Raw genomic sequence first — 21,971 nt, 5'->3', positions numbered from 1 at the left:
TGACCTGAGCAGAAGTTTTCTCTGGCAGGGATGCAAGTGATGTGACACTGCTAACTTTTGTCATCATAATACTCACAAACCCAGGACTCGGGTACCAGCACACGTAAGAGTCTCATTCAGGTCTAGTGCAGATCCATTTTACCTCCCTGCCTTCCGAAAGATACTGTGCCAGTGCTGCCATGTGAACTCAGTTAATTACAGGGGAGGAAATTATGGCCCCATAGACTTCGCAGAGAATATTCAGTATAGGTAAAGCATTTAACGATATGCAATTAAAATGCTATGTATCTAACTCCTAAGAAATGGTGGGTTTAGAGAGGTACTACTTACAGCGAGCAGGTGATAATCAACTCCCTTGGTTGCAAAGGCATCATTTCAAAACTATAGCTTGAATTTATTAAACATACTATGGAAGACAAATGTTATTATATGAGTACAGAGGGAAAGACATTAGATCAGGAAAAATCCTTGGATTTCTGGTTTCACATTACATGCACGACAACTTCTTTTGGCTTATAAATAACAACAGAGGAACACACATGAATATTTTCAGTGATTTGTGATCTCCTTCCATAAATTCTCATTTTGGGGGGGAAAACTGTGTTGCATGACTGCTAAACAGATGAGAAGAGAGAATGTTTCCATTTATTTCATTAAAGTTTCACAAAAGCGCATGAGAAACTGGTATTCTAAACATCTCATAGTTAGATAAAGAAGGTGTAATTAATTATTGGGTTCTTTGGAGTTAGTGCAGGGGAAAAAAAGACCATTCTAGGACTTAGTCCAGGACTGTGATGCCTCTGGAGATGGGTGTCATCGGGCCTTGGGCAAGGACTGCTAATTTCTTCTAGAGCAGATCTTGGAGAGTGAAGGATTTACAGAAAAAGGCTGCTTGTATCTCTCAGGCTTCTCTGTTGTACATCTCTGTGTCTTCCTAACTCTGGAAATTACAGCTAAAGTTCCAGGCTGCTTCCCCTTCAGGGCAACGACTGCCTCAGTCAAAGCTGGATCACCTGTAGATGCTTCTCCTCTTTACTTAAAACTCTTTTATAATAAAAAAATATTCCCTCCTCTCCTGAGTGATGAATTGTGCTATTAGGGGCTCTCTTCTTTTCTTAAGCTGGTCAGACTTGGTACAGTGCACTCCAGATTGTTTTCTCTGCTTCCCAACCGGTGCATCCCCTTTGAAGTCAAAGGAGCTACTGTGATTTTAGCCCCATTGAGATCCTCACGATGGAAGCAGTATATAAAAGACTACTGCTCACAGGGTGGGAGCTGCTGGTTTCCAGTTTCTCATTAATTTTTCACTTGTCTTTCATTTCAGTGGGTCTACACTATGCTCCACCTTTGGCACAGACACAAATACTATTTTTTTATGTGGTTCAGTGGGAGGAATGGTTTTGATCATTAAAAGCAAAGCAAAAATTATTTCAAGCAAAATTCCAGAGCCTCTTCTGCATCCATTTATCTTTCCATGGCTTCCTTAAAGCATTGCCTACTTACACTCTGGGGATATGTGCTCCAACTGTGTTTCACCACATTTACAGGAGCAGTCACATATGACCAATGTAACCTTAATTGCCCACAGGCTGCTGCCATTGAACCCTGTTGGCATGTAGGGGTTTTAAAGTGTTGAAATGAGCCCAGTAAAAACAATAGGCAAGACAAAAACATATTTAATTGTGAACCATCTTTAAAAATATTAATATGCTAAAATCTAAGCGATGAAGGCTTGCATCTCTTGAAGGAATGTGTAATTTCCTGTAAACATCTCCTTAAAATATTCCTGCTTGGGACTTTGAAGCAGTCAAAGAAGAGAGGGGTCTCCGGAGAACCCACCACCGCTCCTTGCTGAGACAGGGCTTTGGAAAGTGAATCACTGCTGTGTGACTGGATCTATGCCATACGTGAAGGATCAATAAAGTTTTATGTACCTTACTCGCAAGCCTCAGTTTTTTGATTCCAGGTGTTCGCATTAATCTGGGACACAGTGGAAGGAAGAAGTTGCTATGGTTGCATGGAGATGGCAGCACAATCTGGACTGACTTTAGTCAGCAAGTGCAAGAAGTTTAATTATCTAAAACAATTGCACTTCTTGAAGGCTTTTATTCTGTTTGCTTAAGTCCACTGAGCACTGCTACGATGTAATTAATCCAGATACCTGGGTGTCTGGGGTCTTCGGTGGTCAGTAGCACTATGCCCTATGAGGAAACCTTTGTGTTTGTGTCTTACCATCCCATCACTGGCAGAAGTCAAAAAAATGAACAGCCTGCGTACAGAAGTGTTAAGGGAAATCGTAGGAGGATAGTACCTAAGTCGCTTTTAGATCTGAATTTTGGAAGTGTGAGATCTTAGAGAGCAAAACTAGCCCTTAGCTCTTAAGAAGAAATCCCTCCTAGGGACTGAAGAGTTTGCATGCTTTTGTAGGTTTAGGGCATCATTTTACCCCCCAGCTTGCGGAAACTCTGTTTAATGGCACCTGCAACCATTAGAAATGATTACAGTCCTCAGACTGTGGTAATTGGGGACCGCAGTTTGTGCTGCAAGCGTTGCTCTATGGAGCTGCACTTCCCAACCAGAACTCTTCAGTCGAAGGTTACTGAAAGCCACCTCCCATCTCCCTGATAATTTCCCTCTCTATAATGCGTCCCTTTTTGTTTCATCTGACATTTCTATCACCTTCAAGAAGCCTCATAGAGAAGGGGCCATGAGGTTTGGATGTAATTGGCATATGGATGGAGCTTAGGTTTTTTAATACATAGTTTTTATAAGACTGCTTTTATGTTTGCCTTTGCTCTTTGATCTCCACTTGAAAAACGTTTTTCATGGAGTTTGTTTGAAAGCACAAATAATCGCTTACCACAACTAAGGGCTAGCAAATAGTTCTAGAAAAGAAAGAAAACCAAAGAGAATCCACGAGCTGACGGAGATGCCTTGAAAGATGTTTTAGAAACAGCTTGTAACGGCACATTTTGCAGGACTGTTCATCAAGTTAATTCTCCTGTTGTGTTGGCATTCTTGGATATGGTAATTACAACAAGGAAGGTTGTAATGGATTTCTAAAATGGGAGTGTTTTAATAGATTTTAGTAAATTACATTGTATTCAATACTGTAGTGTTGTGATGCGACACACTACAATGAAAGATAAAGTCACTTGCGGACATAATCTGCGGTTCAAAAATAAATGTGATGATTCTCATGAAAGATGAGATTTGACTAATTACGGCCCTGGAAAGGGAGAAGCCCCGAAAATGGTAAAACAAAGCTACTCTGGTCTGATAGAAACAGGAGCAGCCACAGTGGATGGGGACAGCTATTCCAGCTTTTTGTAGTGCTTTTTTAGCAAGAGCCACTCTTGTCATGGTAGATGAGCTGCACATTGAGATACTCAAATGAAAGAAAGTCGTCTCAGGGTGACTCAGCAAGACTAAATGTCCCAAAAGCCTTGCAGCAATCTACACGGAGGGAGAAAGCTGTCCTTGTTATCTTGCTGATCTTGTGGATCTCCATAATAGTGATGTGGGGTGCAGGCGTATGCAAGAAAGCTGGCGCTGAGATAGGATTTCTTCCCTTTAAAATCCCTCAGGTCTCAGAGAAATCCCCCTGGCAAAGACAAACCAAAATGCAGAATATTTAAAAAACGTTAAAAGTCAATTTTTTCTGTCACTAACATTAAACTACTGTAATGCAGACCGGTTAATGATGGTGCTTCATGAAATAAGACATTAATCTCCACTTGTAATGCAAGAGCCATACAACTCGCTTCAGCCTTAATCTTTCGTGAGTTATGGACTCTTCTGTGATTCATAAAACAAATAAATCACACCTCTAAGGCTATCATCTATTTATTACTGCTTTTTAAATGTTCAGGATAGCATAAAAAGGGTCCCTTTTGCTTGCCAAAGGTTGTCAGCTACCGAGTAACATTTGGAAACCAGAGTTTGGATTCTGCATACAGCTGGACATAGGTTTTGTCTTTGTTCCTGGAGACAGCCAGCTCCACAGGAGTGCACTCGTGGGGCTGGGTGTGCAGATTTCATCCCATGCTTCCAGGCTATGTTTATAGCGCCTGAGCCAGCTGACCTAAAAGATGACAGAAAGTCCCTGGCTTTCCTTTTTAGAAAGAGACAAAGGCTAATCAGTAAATAGGACTTGCCAAGTTAAGAAACCATGGGGAGAATAAGGGAAAAGAAGCATTTAAAACAGGAAAAATCAGAGTAGAACAAATATTCAAATTATTGGGACATATATTCAAGCCAGAAATCACAATTTCACTGCTGCTTTACCTTTAACGTGCTCGGTGCTCGTTTCAGTGTTATTCTCTTTGCAGTAGAACCATAACCCCAGAGTCTACATAACCAAACTGTCGGTTCAGCGGACCCGGGAGGGTTTTGTATGCAGACTGGCAGCAAACTTTGCATCCCATGTTTACAGTGAGAGAAAAAAGAAGTAAAAACATCTGGTTTTAGGAACCTTCAGTGCTTTGGTTTTTGAGGGGAGTCCTTCTGGTTGGTTCCCAACCTGCATCATGAGGTTGGCAGTCTGGCTGGCTTGGCTGTTCCCAAATCCTACTGGTGTCAGTGGGGAATGAAACTCACTCCTTCCACCTCCTGCCTACAAAGACCCCAACAACTCCCATCGTAGCCACTGACCTTGGCCTTAGATTTCAAAATCCCAGTGACCCAGAGGAATTACTGAAGTAAATAAATAAAATAAAACACATGCCTCTCAACTGCAGAAGGCATGAATTGTCCTCCCTTGAAACCATGCACATATTTGTTCCTGCCCAAATGGAGGTTGATGGATATAGGGCTGTGCTTTTGAGCTTTTCTTCATATTTGTCTTGTCTGTGATTTGTTTGAAGGAATTGTAAAAATACAGATCTCACAGGGCATTTCTTGTAAATTGTAATGGAAGCTGGGTTCGTTCTAGCTGTACTACGACTCCAGCACAGATTGCATTACTTCAAACCTTGGTCTGTGGACTCCAAGAAAGAGCACAGTAATTGTTTGTCCTTTCCAAGACTACTAAAAAACATATAAATGCTAACCAAGTGCAATCTAGCGTTTTCTCTTGTCATATGCCGCGTATTCCATTAGGCAGCACTCAGGTCCCGTGTCTTATTTGGGTAGCTTCTTTCCGTGAAAGGCAGGTGGAATCGGAAAACTGGAGGTCAGTTACCCTGATGATGCAGACAATATTTTCTGCTCTTTTTGACAAACAAACGAAGTTTTTTTCAATACAAAAGAACACTATAATAAAAGAAATTGAAGAGGCATACGAGTAAAACACAGTCCTTCAAGAAAATAAATGCTTTCCCAACCAAAGAGGAAAAGAGGCAGAATTCAGCAGAGTGATAAACACCCCTAAATCTCAGGACTGCTGCTGATTTATTTCTCCTTTTGGTTTTTTTTTTTTAAGAATTTAAGTTCTTCGTGTGTAATGGTGATTGCAACTTTAATTTCAGTTCGCTTTGCCCTTAGAGAGGTTTCCTCACTCCAAGTCAGGGGTGAAGCTATCTGGGGGATATTTACACTATGGGCGCTACTGAGACATGTTTACAGAAAGAATAATACTTATGCAATGCTCATGTTAAAGCACCTATGTAGAGTCTAGTGCTTTAGAGTTAGAAAAAGGGATTATTGTGTAGCTCCTTGTTTTCAAAGGAGCCAAAGGAACAAGTGGAAAAAATCTGGCCATTAATGACAGCAAAGCTTCCTATGAATGATCACTGTAGCATACCTCAGGTTTCCAAAGCAGCTGTTGATAAATGACACCAGAAGGTATCTTTTGGCTAGGAAAGCTGCCCATTTTCATAAAGATTGTGTTCTGAAAGCCCTGCAATTATATTATACTGCTCTTGCACCACTCTGTGGAATTTTGCTTTTTATTTCCTACAGCTTCATGCAGACTCAAGCAGTTTGGTCTCTTTATTAAACATAAGCATCAATCTGTAAAAAGCCTCTTGATTGTCTAGACAACCAGTTGTGAAAGTCAGCTTTGTTCCGTTGACTCTGCATCCCTGGGGATACGGACACTGCTCCTTCTGTTCTCGTCTGTCAATACTCTTCGGCCAAAATTTTGGATATTTTTTTTTCCCTGTATCTGCCAATTATTCTTGTTTTGGAATCCACTGAAATATGTTTCAGTGCTGTTTCTTAATACTTTTTCTCTTTTAATAAATAAATGCCAGCAGCCTGGAGCTTATGAGCAGCCCTACAGTAATAAAAGGATGTACACAGCAGGCAGTACTCAATTTGCAAAAGAAAAACAGATTAACATTTCAGGTTTCTGAGGGCTTTTTGTCAACAACAGTACATTTAAAAACATCAATCTAGTAGTAATTGCATTATCAGTGCATTCTCGGCTGATTCTTTGGCTGATTCCCTTAATATTATGGAATGGAGAAGTAGCTATGGGAAGTCTTTCTAATATATATAAAAAGTGAAAGCCTGGTAACAGTCAAGTTGATTTGACTGCATATAATTCCCATTTCTGGGACTGGAATTAAGTGAATACGTGGGTAATGGTAGGAGAACACCCACAGCCAGGCCTTCAACAGCCACAAAAACTAGTACCGAGTCCTGTTCCTGGGCACTTTTGCAGAAAGTACATTGTAAAGTACAATGAAAAAGAGCACTTTAAAAAAAAAAAACAACTCTCCGTACAGACTTTAAGAAAACACCATGGGAGTATCATTTCACCGTTTCTTTAGCAGACGCGCACCAGCTACTTTTCAGGTATAATACCACTGATTGCATCCATGCAACGAGCAACATGGAACGAGACGTTGCTCTCCTCCGAATTCTCTGCAAGTCGTCGAGAGCTATCAGAAACCGTGTAAGAAATACCCTGAATGCAGACAATAATCAGCTCCTGGGAGCCTGCTGCTCCTGAATACTCTCACTGAGCCCCTTCCCACCAGGCTCCCGGCTGTGCAGGAGGATGGCTGGGTGAAGCTCTTGCCTTCGGAGAGGTTTCATTTTGTACAAATAACTGCTGTGAATTACACAGGAATAGAGAGAGGCCGGTTCCACACTGGACTGGGCAAATGCTTGAGGATTTTCTCGTTTCCTTCTTTCGTAGTTGCCCCAGCTGCTGGGGTTTTCGCTATGCTACTCACCCCCTCTGGGTGTCTCTCACCTGGTGAAGAACAGACACTTCTTTTTAAAATTTTGTAGTACCGAAAAATAATCTTGAGTCTGATTTTATGCTAATTCACGTAGACACTTCTGATAATTTTGTCTTATGTTTATTTATTAGATTTTTTTCTTCTAACATCATTAGATTTGTTTTGAACTCAAAGGTCAGTTCCTACACCAGTATAAATCAATGTAACTACATTGATTTCAAGGATTGCAGCATCTTTCATTAATTCCGATTGCCAGGGATACTGTAGTTGTCTCTGAGGAAGAAGATATATATATATATATTTATGCATTTTGATTTAAATCACCAAGAAAAAAGAAACTTCTGTGAAGAATTTAATTCTGTAGCATGTCATTAACCATGCAATTAAGGCCTAGTGGTGTTAAATGATCGATACAACAGAATCTCAGCCAGCCACCTCCAAAGATTTCTTTAAGTCCTTCCCCTGTGCAGTTCCCACTGTATCTTGATAAAAGAGAGCCCTGATTCTTGCGCAGAAGACCCTACCATCTTTTTTTTCTTGCTAAGGAAAATGTGGTTTCTTTATTTGGATGTACCCATTAGTAACTTAAAGGACACATTCCCAGGTAAAACAATGCAAGTGGTGGTCTTACTCGTTCAGGTTCAATCACTCCAAAATAAATTCCAATTGCTCATCTAATTATATTTCCCCGCTTTTATTGGTCTATTTGTGACAGGGGTAGTTGCATGCTTTCCTTGAGCTGTAAATTAAATATATATGGAGAGAGAGAAAGAGCATGAAAATTATGCAAAGTGTTTTAATGTTAAATGGGAAGTTATGTCCTTAAAAATCATTTCTGGTGTAAAGGTATATCTGTGGTTATATATACATCTTTTCCCACTTTAGAGGGAGTTCCCAGTGTGTGCACTTCTGTAGCTTCTCTTTCCTGCATGCAAAAAGCAGCTTCACATGAAACTGATAATTCTCTCCTGGGAAAGAGAAGCATTGCCTATAGCCAAAATATGTTTTATTAAAAACAGAATCTTCCTTGTCAGGCCACATTGCTCCTGCTGAAGTTGAGGGATGCCAAACAATGATGTCAGGTTTGCCACATGCTGATAATGACATCCATGCCTGGTGCACAGATAAAGCAGTAGGAGCACCTGGCCGATGTCTTCCTCTGCAAACCAACATTTTCTCTTGGTTTTGTGCGATAAGAAGGCATCAGTGCTGGTGGTTGAAAAATGCTTAAGAAAATGAGGTGCTGCACTTGATAACGACAACCCTCCACAGGTCTGCGGGCTGGTGTGTGGTGGAGAAGAAGAGGAAGTTCACAACCTTAAGAAATGTTTTAGATACTTTTTAAATGTTAAATATAGCATATATGCACTTCCTCTTTCCACTCCGATTGACCGTGGGTGCAGGTCCCAGCTGCGGTTGGCACTCTGTGAGTTGGGACATCTCCCAGCACATCCCTCTCCTGAGCCCTCAGACACATGGGTGAGGCAGACGGACAGCAGACGCAGAGCAGAAGAGTTTCTGAGCCTCGTATTTGAATGGAGGAAGTAAGGTAATGAATAGGAAATCATAATCTGGCCCTGAACTAATTACTTCACAACACGTGGCGCTGAAAAAATGTATCGCAGTAAGTAGATGGCTTTGTAGCGGTATCCTGGAATAGGTCTGGTCTGTGGTTCTTCTGTCTCCCATTTTCACTCCCCGCAGCCCCTTTGCAGCTTTGCGTTGCCACAGCACTTTGTAACCAGCTGCACTCACTGACTGCACCAGCGGGTCCCAGTGCAGCCCTGCCAAGGTTGCCTCTCTACCACCACTGGAGCGATAACCACAAAGCCTGAGCTTGACAAGCCACTGGACTTGGACACTGAGCCTTGGACACTGAGCCTTGGACACTCTAGTTTGGGAAAGTATTTTCCTTTTTTTTCTTTTTTTTCTTTTTTTTTTACCCATGTCTAGGTTTACACATATATGATGTAACATCAGTTGGCATGGTGACAATCCCACGTGAGGAGGCATTACTGTCCCTTAAATTAAATGAATCAGCTTTCCGTAGGAAAGAAAATTTAGTTTGATCTGGTTTGCTCTGTTTGGGTCCACGTTTTCAGTCCCTGGAGCTAAAACTGCTGAGTGACTCAGTAGTCTTTGGGCTGGAGAACTGGGCCCATCGGAAAGTTTCCTGCCTCCAGTGCTTTCTCTAGGAAAACTGGACTGTCACTCTGGGGGTGCTGGAGAGAGAGAGCTATTGGGTCAATGTTGCACAAAAGATAGTCAACAACCAAGAGCCTAAGTTGCTGTTCACTTTTCCTTTAGTGCCTTTAGCCTCAGGATAATAATTAGAACCATAGTGTGGACATTAATTATGACAACACACATAAAGATCTAAATAACCCCATTAAGTAGATGTATTTTACAGCACGTCTCATACCATCTCCTAAGGAAAGGGCAGGCAGGGCAATTCTCCAGTGGTTCTGTCCCTGTGATCTGAACCGCTGGATATTTAGCCTAACATTTTGGGCAGTCTTCTGGCAACTTTTAAATCTTTACAGGTGCTATTATTGAGGTGTCAGTTGTCATGGAGAACCAGATAATATTTCACGACATAAAAATACCCTGTAATCATTTCAGATGGTTGATGATATTGCTGCTAGGCATAGTCGAACTCTTCTTCACATCGCTGGAGATTGAGGCTTTCCCTCTGCTCCACGCAGCCCAGATATAATCCCTTCTGATTAGAGCCTTTTCTCTTTGATGCTCCCCTTTGTCATCCGCACACTGGGAAAATTGCTCTGTATTGAGTTACATGCTTTGTGCAGTTTGCGTAGTTGTCTTTTTTAACCTGGAAGCAAAGCTGTCTGTGCCTGAGCAGTGATAGGATTCTGACTTCTAGTAAATCTTTGATTAATGAAGCTCAGGTAAACAGATTAGTCATTAACCTTTGCTTCTCATGGTAAGATTACTTATTGATGTAGAGTAGTTGTGCTGCTCCCATGCTGCCAAGGATGGGAATCTTTCTTTCCTTCAGACTTCAAGAATCTTCCCACCATCTAACAAGACCTCCCTTTTAGAGTATTAGAGAGCTGCTGCCTCTGCAGGGCATCATCTGTTCCCTATGGGATAGGAAATATCTGCATCCAGGGCGCTTAAATGCAAACGCCAATAGGCACTGCCCAGTAGTGGAGTGCTCTATTCACATCTCCTGCGCTATGTTTTTGCTAGAGAGCTGTCAGTGAGAGCAGCTCAGCTGAGACAGAGGGGAAACACACACAAAGTGAGCCAAGGTTTTAAAAAGATGGTACACTGTGAAGCCGCGGCTGTGCAGGGCAATTGCTTAAACCCTTGACAAAGGCCAAATCTTTGGTGAGAGACCAGGAAATAACTGCATAATATCCATGTCTGGAGACAAACAGAAGGCTGCTTTAAATCCATTTAAAACTGGCTTGATTCTGGGCTCTTTATCTGCTATACAAGTCTCCCAGGATGGGCAAGAGCAACCTATGAGCTGAGGGCAACAAAGAATGAGGGACAAGTAGTCTTCTACCCCTGACAGCTCTACTGGGTCTTTTTACTTGTAGTCATGCTACTAATGGCCTCTGTGAAGGAAATGAATGGTCTTCCACCATTGTGTAAGGAGAGTTACAGATTCATCCGCTGAACAGAGAACTGCTGGGCACCGCTTTGTGAGCATCACTGCGGTGCTGCTCGTCTGGGTGGGGTTTACGTCCTCCCCGACTCCCCAGAGCGAGCTCCACCGGTCTCCATGGGCGCAGATGTTCATCTACCAGGGGAACTGAGCTAGGGCCAGAAGAGGGTCTTGTCTTTACGTGATCTGCAAATTTAAATGTGGGAAGGTTATGTAGGACTAAAGAGCAGAAGTGGCCTATGTCTACCTGTAGTCTACAAAAGCAGAGGGGAAATTCAAATTACACACCGATCTAATTCATTGATCTCTATTGTAATGGATGCTATGTGAATCTGCAGACGTTTACACTGCAGTCTTGAATGCAAAGAATTAGAAACAGAATAGGTAGCTGAAGCTTCATCTTTTCTAGCTGATCAGCAGGCTGAGCTTCGTGTTTGCACGTTCAGTTTTGCATCTTGTAAACCCCTGTCTTCACTCCCATTTTCAGTCCCATGGTCCCCTGTGCACACAGCTATTAGCAGATGGAAATCTAGCAACCTGATCTGTAGGCCCAGTTGGGTAATCAAACATTTAATTGCTAACAATTATCCATTAATGCTTATAAATTAGGTTGCCAAACTACTTCTACAGACTACAAATATTTGCATCCAGTCTTGTCTGCAAAAATTGAAGATGCATGTGAAAAGCTGTAGCACAGTGACCAACACTGCCATTTTCATCTGGACTCCTCAGACTGAAACAGAAAACGCAAGCATTTGCTGCATCAGAAAAGTAACCACAAAATCAGAAGGTGATTTGAGGGAATCATGAAAATCTAGTCCTAAGTCAAATTCCAGGCTTACTTCCAGTCTCTTTTATTAAGATCCTTCCTCCTTTACACCCTTCTCTCTTTTTCCTCTGGAATTCCTAACACCTTGATTGAACATTTGCCTTAACCCTAGGAATATATATTGGTCCAGAGGGTTTATTTTATTCTGAATCACTTCCTGGTATTAATCATGATTTTTTATGACCTGTCATGCGTCTAGGAATGCCTGTTTATTAAAATAAAGCATAACAACATGATTTCAGGTAACACTTCGGAGTTGAAAACGTGCTTTCTGCTCAAGAATCCTAACTAGGAGAGACTATAACCCTTTCCAGTAAGAACAAACTACATTGCTATGCAGAAAATGTAAACCTACTCTATAAAAGGGTTCCAGTTCCCATCCTGTTAAGTAAGTTTTGCCTTTTTATAATTGCCTGCTTTCCACTGTCTGGTTTATTAAAGCGATGTGGTTATGAGCTTGCCCATGTGACCTCTCTCTTTGCTCACAAGGGAAATGTTGGAGTGGTATTGCGAGCACTGGGACTTCAAGGCTACATTTAAATTAGTAAATTCAAATGTGTCTGGAAGCTTTCCCAGGACTAGAACAAAACTGTTTATATAGTCAACTGCTAAGCTGTTCTCTGGCATGGATTTGGCCCATTCCAGCTCTTTCTTTCCCTGAATGGTTCTTGGGCACAGCGTGGCTGAGGGAACGGTCCTGGAGGCAGTGCACACGGAACCCCCACTTCTTTGGAGGATAAATGAGTTTACTGGCATAGACACTGGCTATCGTCCACCAGCTGGCTTTGGTGCTTATTCCTGGGTGCATTTTATTTACCTGATAAGGCAGAACCAAAACACCTTGAATTTGGTACCCAGGCAAACAATTTTCTTTGCAGAAGCGCATTGATTTGAGGCAAATGTTGCACGTGGCAGGGACCAGAATTAGCCACCATCATGTGCAGTAAAAGGTGATGCATATTCAAAATTAGGATCCCAGTCACAGTCCTGGGTACATATCAGTTGGATGTGAATGGTGCAAAAGCAGAGCTTAAATAAAGACAGGGGAAGCAAGGCCCTCAGCTGAAAACTAATGTCTCTTGTTAGAGTATCAGGCTCAAATATTCTGCCAAGGAAATAGTGCCAGAGGACCTGCAGAAAGAAGTGGGTGTGATGGTTTAATGGGGTTTTAGTAAAATATGATATATATTTTTTAATTTGCCTGAGTGTTTTATTCTTTTTAAGTAACTCTGAAGGGATCATCTAATTCTACAGATAAGCCATGTATAGTCACCAGCCCAACACACTGTTGCCAAATTAATTGAAATAGTTGCTGAACACAACACTTGCTTTTACTGAGAATGCAAAAAGTTGTTCAAGGACTACATACTTTCTCTCTTTCTCTCTCTCTCTCTCTCCCTCTCTCTTTTTCTCTCTCCCCTGGGGTTTCTATCCCCTCTTTTTCATCTTTTTTTTCTCTGCCTTGATGCCCAAGATGGTTCCATTAATCTTGCAAATATTAATTCTCAATGCAAACAGAATGTGTCAGGTACAGGAGGATGTAAATGGAAAATTAATTGAGGAGCAACGTGTAGACTCGTGTTATATGATGTCCTCAGCATGCATACTCAAGCAGAAGACAGTCATTGACTTGCTGCCCCTCAAAAACCCTCCCACACATGGAACACGAGGCCAGGCTGCTGGAGACAGGAGACGTGCACACTAGTTTTTTAAACAGTGCCTGATAATCAATTATTCTTTTTTTCCATTTTGTTGTTACAGGTTCACTGTTATATAGCAGGACTCACTGCATAGTCAGAACACAGCCATTGCCCTTCACTTCCCCCAGGAGAGCCACGAAACGAGGCTTTTTCATGGTCCTCTTTATAAGGCAATCAGTGCCACAGTAAAGGTCAGGCTATCTTCAGCTGGAAAGTTGCTTTTAACCTGCCCTGGTCGGTAGTGGTCAAAAAACATTAATGACCACTGTTCACTGCTGTGCGTAGGAGATGGTTGTCATTTTTGGAGCTTCTTGCCGATCTTTGACAATGCAGAGTACGTAAATTGATCGATGAATTTTACTGCTTTATCTGTTTCATAAATTGTCGACAGATGACGATGCTGTTCAAACTATTTGCTGCAGATGCTTTTTGAAAAAAGAAATTTCTTGAACAGTTCATAGCAATTATTTTTAATCTATGTTATTTTGACTTGACTCTGTTGATGACATGGTGATTTTTTTTGGCTCATTGATTAGAAGAGCTTTAGATTTCTCAATTATTATATTTGTAGGTAAGAATTCATAATTTGGTTTCAGTTAGTAGACTTTCAGGCCAGAAGAGATAATAGTTCACTCACTCTACCTCCTTGAACGGCACAGGCCAGAGGTTTCAGGCAGTTCTTTCCCCCCATACTTTGATGTATGAGTACATTTGACAAAGCGCTATCCCCTAGAAATTTATCCAGTCTTTCTTTCAAGCCATATAGAATTCTTCTGCTTTCAATAAAAAACCCAGATGTTCCCATGACTTCTCCTTCATTAAAATAATTTGCTACAGTATTCCTGAGAAACTAATAGAAATAGCTGAGAACACGAGCAGAATTTGTGATGAATTTTCACACACCTTTTAATATTTTCCCACCAAAAGTTTCAAATTTACCAGTGGAGGTTTGGGCTGTTGCCGGTCACTTTTATCCAGATTCATTACACCTGGTTTAGTGACATCATCAGTCTAGACCCTTTCTCTGGTCAATGGAGAAAAATATGCTATCCCATGTGGGTTGCACTTTCTAAGGCTGGGCTTGCTACTGACTGCAGTAGGGGGCTAGAAGAACCAGTGCATACCTTAAGTACTCCAACCACATATTTAAATTTAGGTTGAAAATACCCTGTCTCTATGTGCTCATCCTTAGAGTTGGTTCTTGGAGAGAAGCGATGGGGCTCAATGCTGGAATCACGCAAGGAAATCTATCACCCTTCCATCTCTAGCAATTCTTACTGGTCTTTTCCGGTGACACTGAGGTTTATTTTAAAGAATCCATCAGGCTCGAGGTTGTTTCCACTCTTGCTGAAATTATGCTAACTCTGTTTCTCAGCTTTATCATCAGCAACCTGAGTCTCTTTTTAACTTACCAGGGAAAGGAACAGGCCAGACCTTTGACGTGCACAGTATTAACTTTCTAAATCCTACTTTATTTCAGGTTTTACTTGACTAGATAATTTCTATTTATTTTGGAAGCATTCTGAGATCATACCTGTAGAGATTTCTGGAGGAAAGTACAGCCGATACAAAGGATTTTGCTCTTTTCTCTTAACCTCCCCCCCCGCCTCCCGCCGACAGCAGTCTTCTGACATGGCTCTGCCTTCTTTCACATTTCCATTTTTGCTCTTCGTCTCAACACAGTCTCTCTGCACTCAGCAGCCTGCAAGCAGTGCTGTAAAGTCTTCCAGTAAATGTCTCATTTAAAGAGTGAGGAAGCCTGAATTAAATAGGGCAGGGACTCTTGCTGGCCGGAGTTAATGGAGATGTCTTTTAGCGAGATGTCAGCTCTAGACAGTTCAGCTCTGCCAGTGTCATGACAAACCTTCCCCCCACTGTTTAACAGTTTATGAACAAAGATCCTCTATGAAGGTGTGCGATGACCTTTGGATTGGGCTGTGGCTCATTTTTAGGTGTTTTCTCTTAATTCAGGGCCACAGCTTATGACCTCATATAAGTGAATGAGAACAGCAAGAAAACCGAGCCCTGGAACCAGGACCGGCTGTCTTTGGCTCAAAGGCACACTAGAAACCTCATCGTCTTGGTCCAGTCTTGTTAATAAATCATGTTATGTCCTGCAACCAGTGGAAAATATGGATGTGTCTACATGATATCTAGAGAAGACAATCTGACAAGTCTGGAATGTGAAATAATTCTAATTGGTGTAACTGAAGCCAGAATTTGGTACAATGTTGCCCAGTAGCTGGAATTTCTTGATCATAATGGTGGTCCTCTCCAGTCTTTAGAGAAAAAGTGTCTCGTAGTGGAAGATGATGTACTGGTAGTGATGCATTACAATTATAAGGTTGGAGCTCTTAAAAATTAACACTGCTCTTGAAGCTTCCAAAATCGTGCCAATTTGTACTATGGAGCAATCATTAGGGTAATGAACAATTTTTCTTGGGTGGTATCTGCCATGACTTGACAATTTCATAAATCGGAGCATTTCAGAAGTGACAAGGCTTCTGTCCTCGCTGAAAAAAAGTTAACTAACCCAGCCTTTCTATTCTGAAATACACACTCCCAAAGCATTAGCACACACTAAAAGTTTCACTACTGATGCTTTCTTTGGTGCAGCAAACCACCTTGTGTTTTCACATATACTTCCAACACCAGGAGCTTCCTCATTTCGACAAAATGTGTTCCCTGTCTTTTCAGAGCTGGGTTAAAACTTCATGGCTGTGGGGGGAGGGACGGGGCGGTCACACAGCAGCTCCCCGCTACACGATGCGGAGCAAATGTCAGAAGTGCTGAGGCTAATGGGGAAACGACAGTGCCCTTTGCTTCCCTGCCCCTGCCCTCCGCTTCTCCCTTCCTCCCGGAGGCTGACCTCCTGCACCAGGAAACCCGCCCTCGGTTTGCAGATTGTTCTGCTGCTATCCTGCCGGAGAAACAAACAAACAAACAAGTAAACAGAAACTCCCATCTGCGCAGAGAAGATACCGTTAATATATAACCGTGAGGATAAGGAAAACGAGTGAGAGCGCAAACGAGGGCAAGAACATGTTTGCAGCGTGTTCAGGATGAATTGCCCAACGCTGAGGGAAGCAAAACACAAAAGTCACACTTCCGCCAGACAATATGAGTGACTTGTCAAAAAAAAAAGGTTTAAACTACACTTGCCTTCCCTCACCTGCCTCTCTCTTTCCCCCTGACTGCTTTCCTCTTGTCCGGTGAAGAGCCTGCAGTCAAATCTTCTCAATAGGAAAGAAATGCTACATTTATACATTTCTCAAAAAAGTAAAGAAATGTCAAATGAAAAACGAGGATGACGTTGCAGAGGATATGCGCAGAGGAGGAAGAGCTTCCCAAGCCTGGGCTGTACACAGGGGTGGACACAGTTCACGTCCCACCACCAGGAGATGATTCAGGACTTTTCACTTGGAGGCGATGGCTCACACTGCGCTGAGAACTGGCCGAGGAAACACCCAGTATCTTCCTCACCAGGTTTCATCATAGAAGCGGTACTAACCCACATCACCATCCATCACTGTATTCCTGAAAGGAGTGGGTTAATAGTTCACAAAAAATCAATAAAAGATGGCTGTGGTGGGAGAGCCGTCCTGGAATAACAGAGTGGTTTTTCTTGCCAGCAATACTGTCACATTTACTAAGAGAGCAGAAGCTGTGATATCTAATTCTGACTCGAAGTCTAGCGTCCTCCACCTCCACTGCTGGTTACCAGGCAGTTCCTTTTCTATCGAGGCTGTAGCTGATGGTGATGTTAAACCAAACATCCAGGACTGTCCTTGCGTCCTGGGCACAGGCAGTGCAGAGCACGGCAGGGTTTGTGCTCCCCGGCTGAATTTCCTGTGTTACCACCCAGCAACAACCCGTGCAGCTGAGTACTGGATGTTGAAACGCACCCAATCTCTCAGGGCTTCCCCCTTGCATAATCTGTCTTTTCACTCCTCATCTTTTCCTGCCTGTTTTGGGGTTTTGTTCCATTTTTTTCTCCAGTGATCTCACTGGAATATACGGTGACCAATACTCTTTAGATCTATTAAAAAGGCTGTGGACGTGGTTTATAGCCTCACTTCCCATTTCAGACTCCTTCAGGAGCCCATTTTTTAACTGTCAGAGGAGTGTCCCACAGGTGACCAGGGTTCAAAGCTCCTTGAGACTGTCGATCGGTTGTTCAGGAGTTGCACGAGCTTTCACAGTTAGAGAAAAGAACATTATTACAGCAAGAAAGGAGGATTAAGACCCGACACTTCTGCTTTAAGCTTGACCCAGCAACTTTGAACCCGGCGACAAAGCCTCCTAATGCTCCCACATGGGCTCATCCCCTCTGCTTCAGCCCAGCCCTTGGCTCCAGCACCTCTGGCTCCAGTGCACACACAAGGGCTTCACTGGGGGACAACAATAATGGAAACAACACAACATCGTATTAACAACACATATGCAACTATTCTCTTTTGGCTATATTGTTCTGTTGGGCTGCTTTTACCATAGATCTAATCTCTTCACCTTTGGCATTGAAAATGTGTTTTAATTAGCCCACTAGCAAAACATTAGCCTGAGACAGCCTGATCATTTTTAACTTTATTTTCCTGAATGAAAACAATGTTGGCCAAATTTACTGTACACTGTCACCTTAATTACCTGTCTTAGACAATCCCTTTCCTACTCACTTGCAGTTTATCACAGTATAACACAAAAACTCTTCCTCTAAAAAAAACTTTAAATGCTTCTGAGATTCAAACCGTAGATTGCTTGTGCAGCTATAATCTTAAAAAACATCTGCTACATTTGTGTGGTAAAGGAAGTCTCTTTAGAATACAGCCTTTGATTTCTATAAAAGACAAATCAGGCCACATGTTTTTGTTTTGAATGCTTCTCATCACAAGAGGAAATTTTCTGCAGCTTGGAATTTTGAAGGCATGAAAAATGTATTTATTTTTTTAAACAAAGAGCGTACATAAGAACATCAACAAAACTCCTCGGAAGTGTTAAAACCCGTTCCTCTATCATCTTTAAAGAAACACTAACGACTGCCTGACCCACATTTTGATCTACCTTTCTGTCTTAAATTTATCTGGGTCATATCGTGTCCTTGATCCAAGCATATAACTCCCACTGACATCTCAGACCTTAGGAGGTTCACCCATCATTAGTCCTGAAGCTGCTAATAGCCCAGACTAGCAGAAGATTAGGGGGTTTCACTGGGCTTTTTTTATTTGTCTCTCAGAGAAAGTGTGTTGATAGTAGTGGTTTGACAAACTGAGTTTGACACCAGTGTGAATTGAAGGTATGAATCGATGGTACCTTGTGGCCTAGTGAATCCAGAACAGGTTTTTTTTTTTTGCCTGATTCTGAAGTACCTGTGTTTTAAGAAACTATTAAAAAATAAAAGCTTCTGGTTCTTCATGGGGAACCTTTCTTACATTTTATAACTGTTTTGTTGCTGCCCATTTCCACCTGCATCTCCTCTCTCTTCTTCACGGAGATACTACAAATGCCTAGACCAATCTTTTTCAAAACCAAACATACTTGTAGAAGACCGTCTTTTATACTTACCAACCACCCAAATGCTTTGTACTCTGCCTCTCTTCTCCGCCGCTTTCCCCCAGAAACTGGTGAGAAGCCTTCAGCTAAAATGGCCCCTGTTGGCCGCCTTCTCCCCAGCCACTGCAAACTGAGGGTCAAATCCTGCCTAATGCGGGCTCTTACCCCTCCATGTGGAAGCACATGGTCTGATGCTTCCCTCATCGAGGGCAAAACGAGTCCTCAGCCACCTGCTGCAAGGCCGGGGCAGGAAGGGAGCAGCCGGGAGGTGTTGCAGGAGCACGGCTCCGCTCCACGCAGTCAGTTAGATCCATAGCAGCTCTAAAACACAATCTGAACTGTCTCACGCTGATGGAAAATGAGCCAAATGAACAGTCGATAGCTCCCCTTTGAAGAGTTTCTGACGACCAAGATTATTTTTATTTTTTGCCTACTAGAAATATATTTTTTGCCATGATTTGAAATGCAAAAGCTAGTGTTCTGCAAAATGAAGACACTGATACAGAAAGAAAATTATGATTAAATTTTTAAAACTGAGATCGCCCACCTCATAGCAAATCCCTTACATTTTTGGAGGTCTGTCAAGCAGGTATGACTAAAAGGTGTCCTGCTGATAGCAGCTGTGACCTGGAGCACATCCTTTCAAGTGATAACTGTTGTCAAAGTGAGGAGACAAGCAACGAGGGCAGAAAGGCTCGTCAGTTGTAGCAGCTTGCATAGCTCTCATATAATTTGTATTTTCACTCTGTAGAAATACTTCATTAACTGTCAATTATTTTTGTTTCGTGGAGGGATTGTTTTTAGTTCGTTCGTTTTTCTGACAGTCACTCAGTCCTAAGCAGGCATTCCTTCATCTCATGTTTTGATGACAAAGAAGTTTCAAAACTCATATGTACAAGCCCCTGTCAACCTTAGGCCTTGTCCAGAGCTCACTCAAGTCAGTACAAAGACACCAGTTACCTCCGGTCAGTTTAGGGTCCACCTGTTTGTGACCTGTGCCTGTGGCTCTCGGCTTTTCTTGCTGAGCCTCTAATCAGATTCAGCTTTAATATTCTGTGAAATACAGTATCCTTTGAAAAGGATAGTGGACTCCGTTTCATCTGAAGATTTACTACGAAAGGGGATTATCGTGCTTTTGCACGTGGAATGGAGAAAGTCAGTGGAGATAAATTTTGAAAGGTGGGGAGGCTTTGTCGTGCACTTGAGCACGCATGGCTCTGACAGAGGTAACAGGCCTTAAGCAGAGCGTACGATGGATCAGGGCTCCCCCTGAGCTCCCCACACACTATTTTCCCTCTAGAAATCCTTATCCAGTCAACAAACCAAGTTCCTCCACTCCATGTTCCCTGTGTGTTTGTGAGAGACAGCACAGTGCAAACGCACATTGGAGTCTGCTGATAAATAATGGCAGATGTTTTTCATTACAGCAAAGGAGCCTCTTGTGCAATTAGAGAGAGAGGTTTAAAAAAATTTTTGCACAGAAAAACTGTGTATTTACATAGTTGTGAAATTGCTTTTCTGATAGAGAATCAGATTTGCAAAACACTTGGTGCATTTTATTTTTTTTGTAATCATGTCTTCCTCTTGCTCTCAGACGCAGTATTCCTTGTAAACAACTGTCTCCTCTCCTTAGTACCCTCAACCGTATCACATATGGAAAAGAGATCCTGGACTAGTTCTCATTCAAGCATTTGTACCAAGTCTAAGGAAGGATTCCCAGAGGATTCGGTGAGTTTTGGACTGGGTACCGAGCTCTGGGTGCAGTGCGCACTCTGAGTAATCAACCTGCTCGACCCTGCCAGGTTTCACCTTTGATTAATGAGCGTGCAATTTAACAAAGATTCACTAAACCTTGCAAGTGCTCCAGAGCTCATTTTTGCCCGAAGTTTTCACTGTTTCACACAATTTCTGCAGAAACATACTGAAATTTGGTGCTTTACTTGAAGCTGTGGGAGCTGGGATGTACTCTGAGTTCAAAACTAAAATTTGTGAACAGAGGAGAAGACAAGCCCTGAACTCGCTCTTGAGCTGAATTTGAGAGTCACACAACTGCCTTTTCTGATGTTTCCTACTCAGTTTCAGTCCATTGAGAAGTTCAAGTAATTCAGGGAAGTTCAAGCATGCATTTCACTTTTATTGAGGCAGAAATACCAGCTCTGTTAAAACAGCAATTAGTCAGTACTCTGCTTTGCGATGAACCTGCATCATTTTTTAAAACTCTATCTGGATTTGGGGAAAATTCAGACAAAAATTCACATAATACCATTGTGGTTAGACTTTCAGCTCTTCTTTTCAGTTATGACACGGAATTAGAATGTATTTAACCTTTTTAAATATAAATAATCTTGTTTCTCATCCATAAAGCAAGTGCAGGTGAGTGTAGGTTGACCGCCTGGGTGTCACCACAGGATTAAAAAGAAAGAGACAGGTTTCTGCAGTCCCTCACATTGGATGAAGTTCTGACCTTTGTCTCCTGCGTTCAGAGATGGAGAGGACACGAGCAGCTCTTTTCCGAAGAGCTCGGCTCCCAGTAGTTCCCATTATAACACCATGACTCAGCACCTAACATGTGATCTCTGCCCCCGACACAAGCAGGGTGAAGAAAGAAAGAAACGTCCAATGACCCTTGGAGCAACGTGTCTTGCTGACGGTTAATTTGCCGACAGCGCTCTGTGGCTTTGTGTATTAATTAAGTAGTAAATTAATTCATTAATGTTGCCGACTAACAGAGAGCAGAACATACCTTCATTCATTTCATAACGTCTAATTCCATTATCAGCAAGCGGAATTCAGCCCTTGGCTTACCAACGTGATGCCACTGCTGACTTCAACAGATGCCACATGAAAACTGTCTAGGGGCAGTTTTTGGCCTGTGTGTTTCATTGTGCTACAGACAGCCATGGGGCTTTTTCATCCCTGTAAGTAAATTTTCCTTCAGAAGCTTGGCAAAGTAAAACCTCAGACACTTTTGGGCTCTTTGCCCAACTTGAGAACAAGGGGCACAAAAAAAGGTTCATTTTTCTCACCCGCTACAAATTTGATTGACATGGAGGGCTGGTCCCATTAAGCTGAGATCTGGCCTGGGTCCAATGTATTTGGAAGCCTAGTTACAAAAGCATTAAAAC

Source organism: Chroicocephalus ridibundus, chromosome 12 (assembly GCF_963924245.1).
Source record: "Chroicocephalus ridibundus chromosome 12, bChrRid1.1, whole genome shotgun sequence".
In the NCBI taxonomy this organism is placed as follows: Eukaryota; Metazoa; Chordata; class Aves; order Charadriiformes; family Laridae; genus Chroicocephalus; species Chroicocephalus ridibundus.
This window is presented reverse-complemented; position numbering follows the sequence as displayed.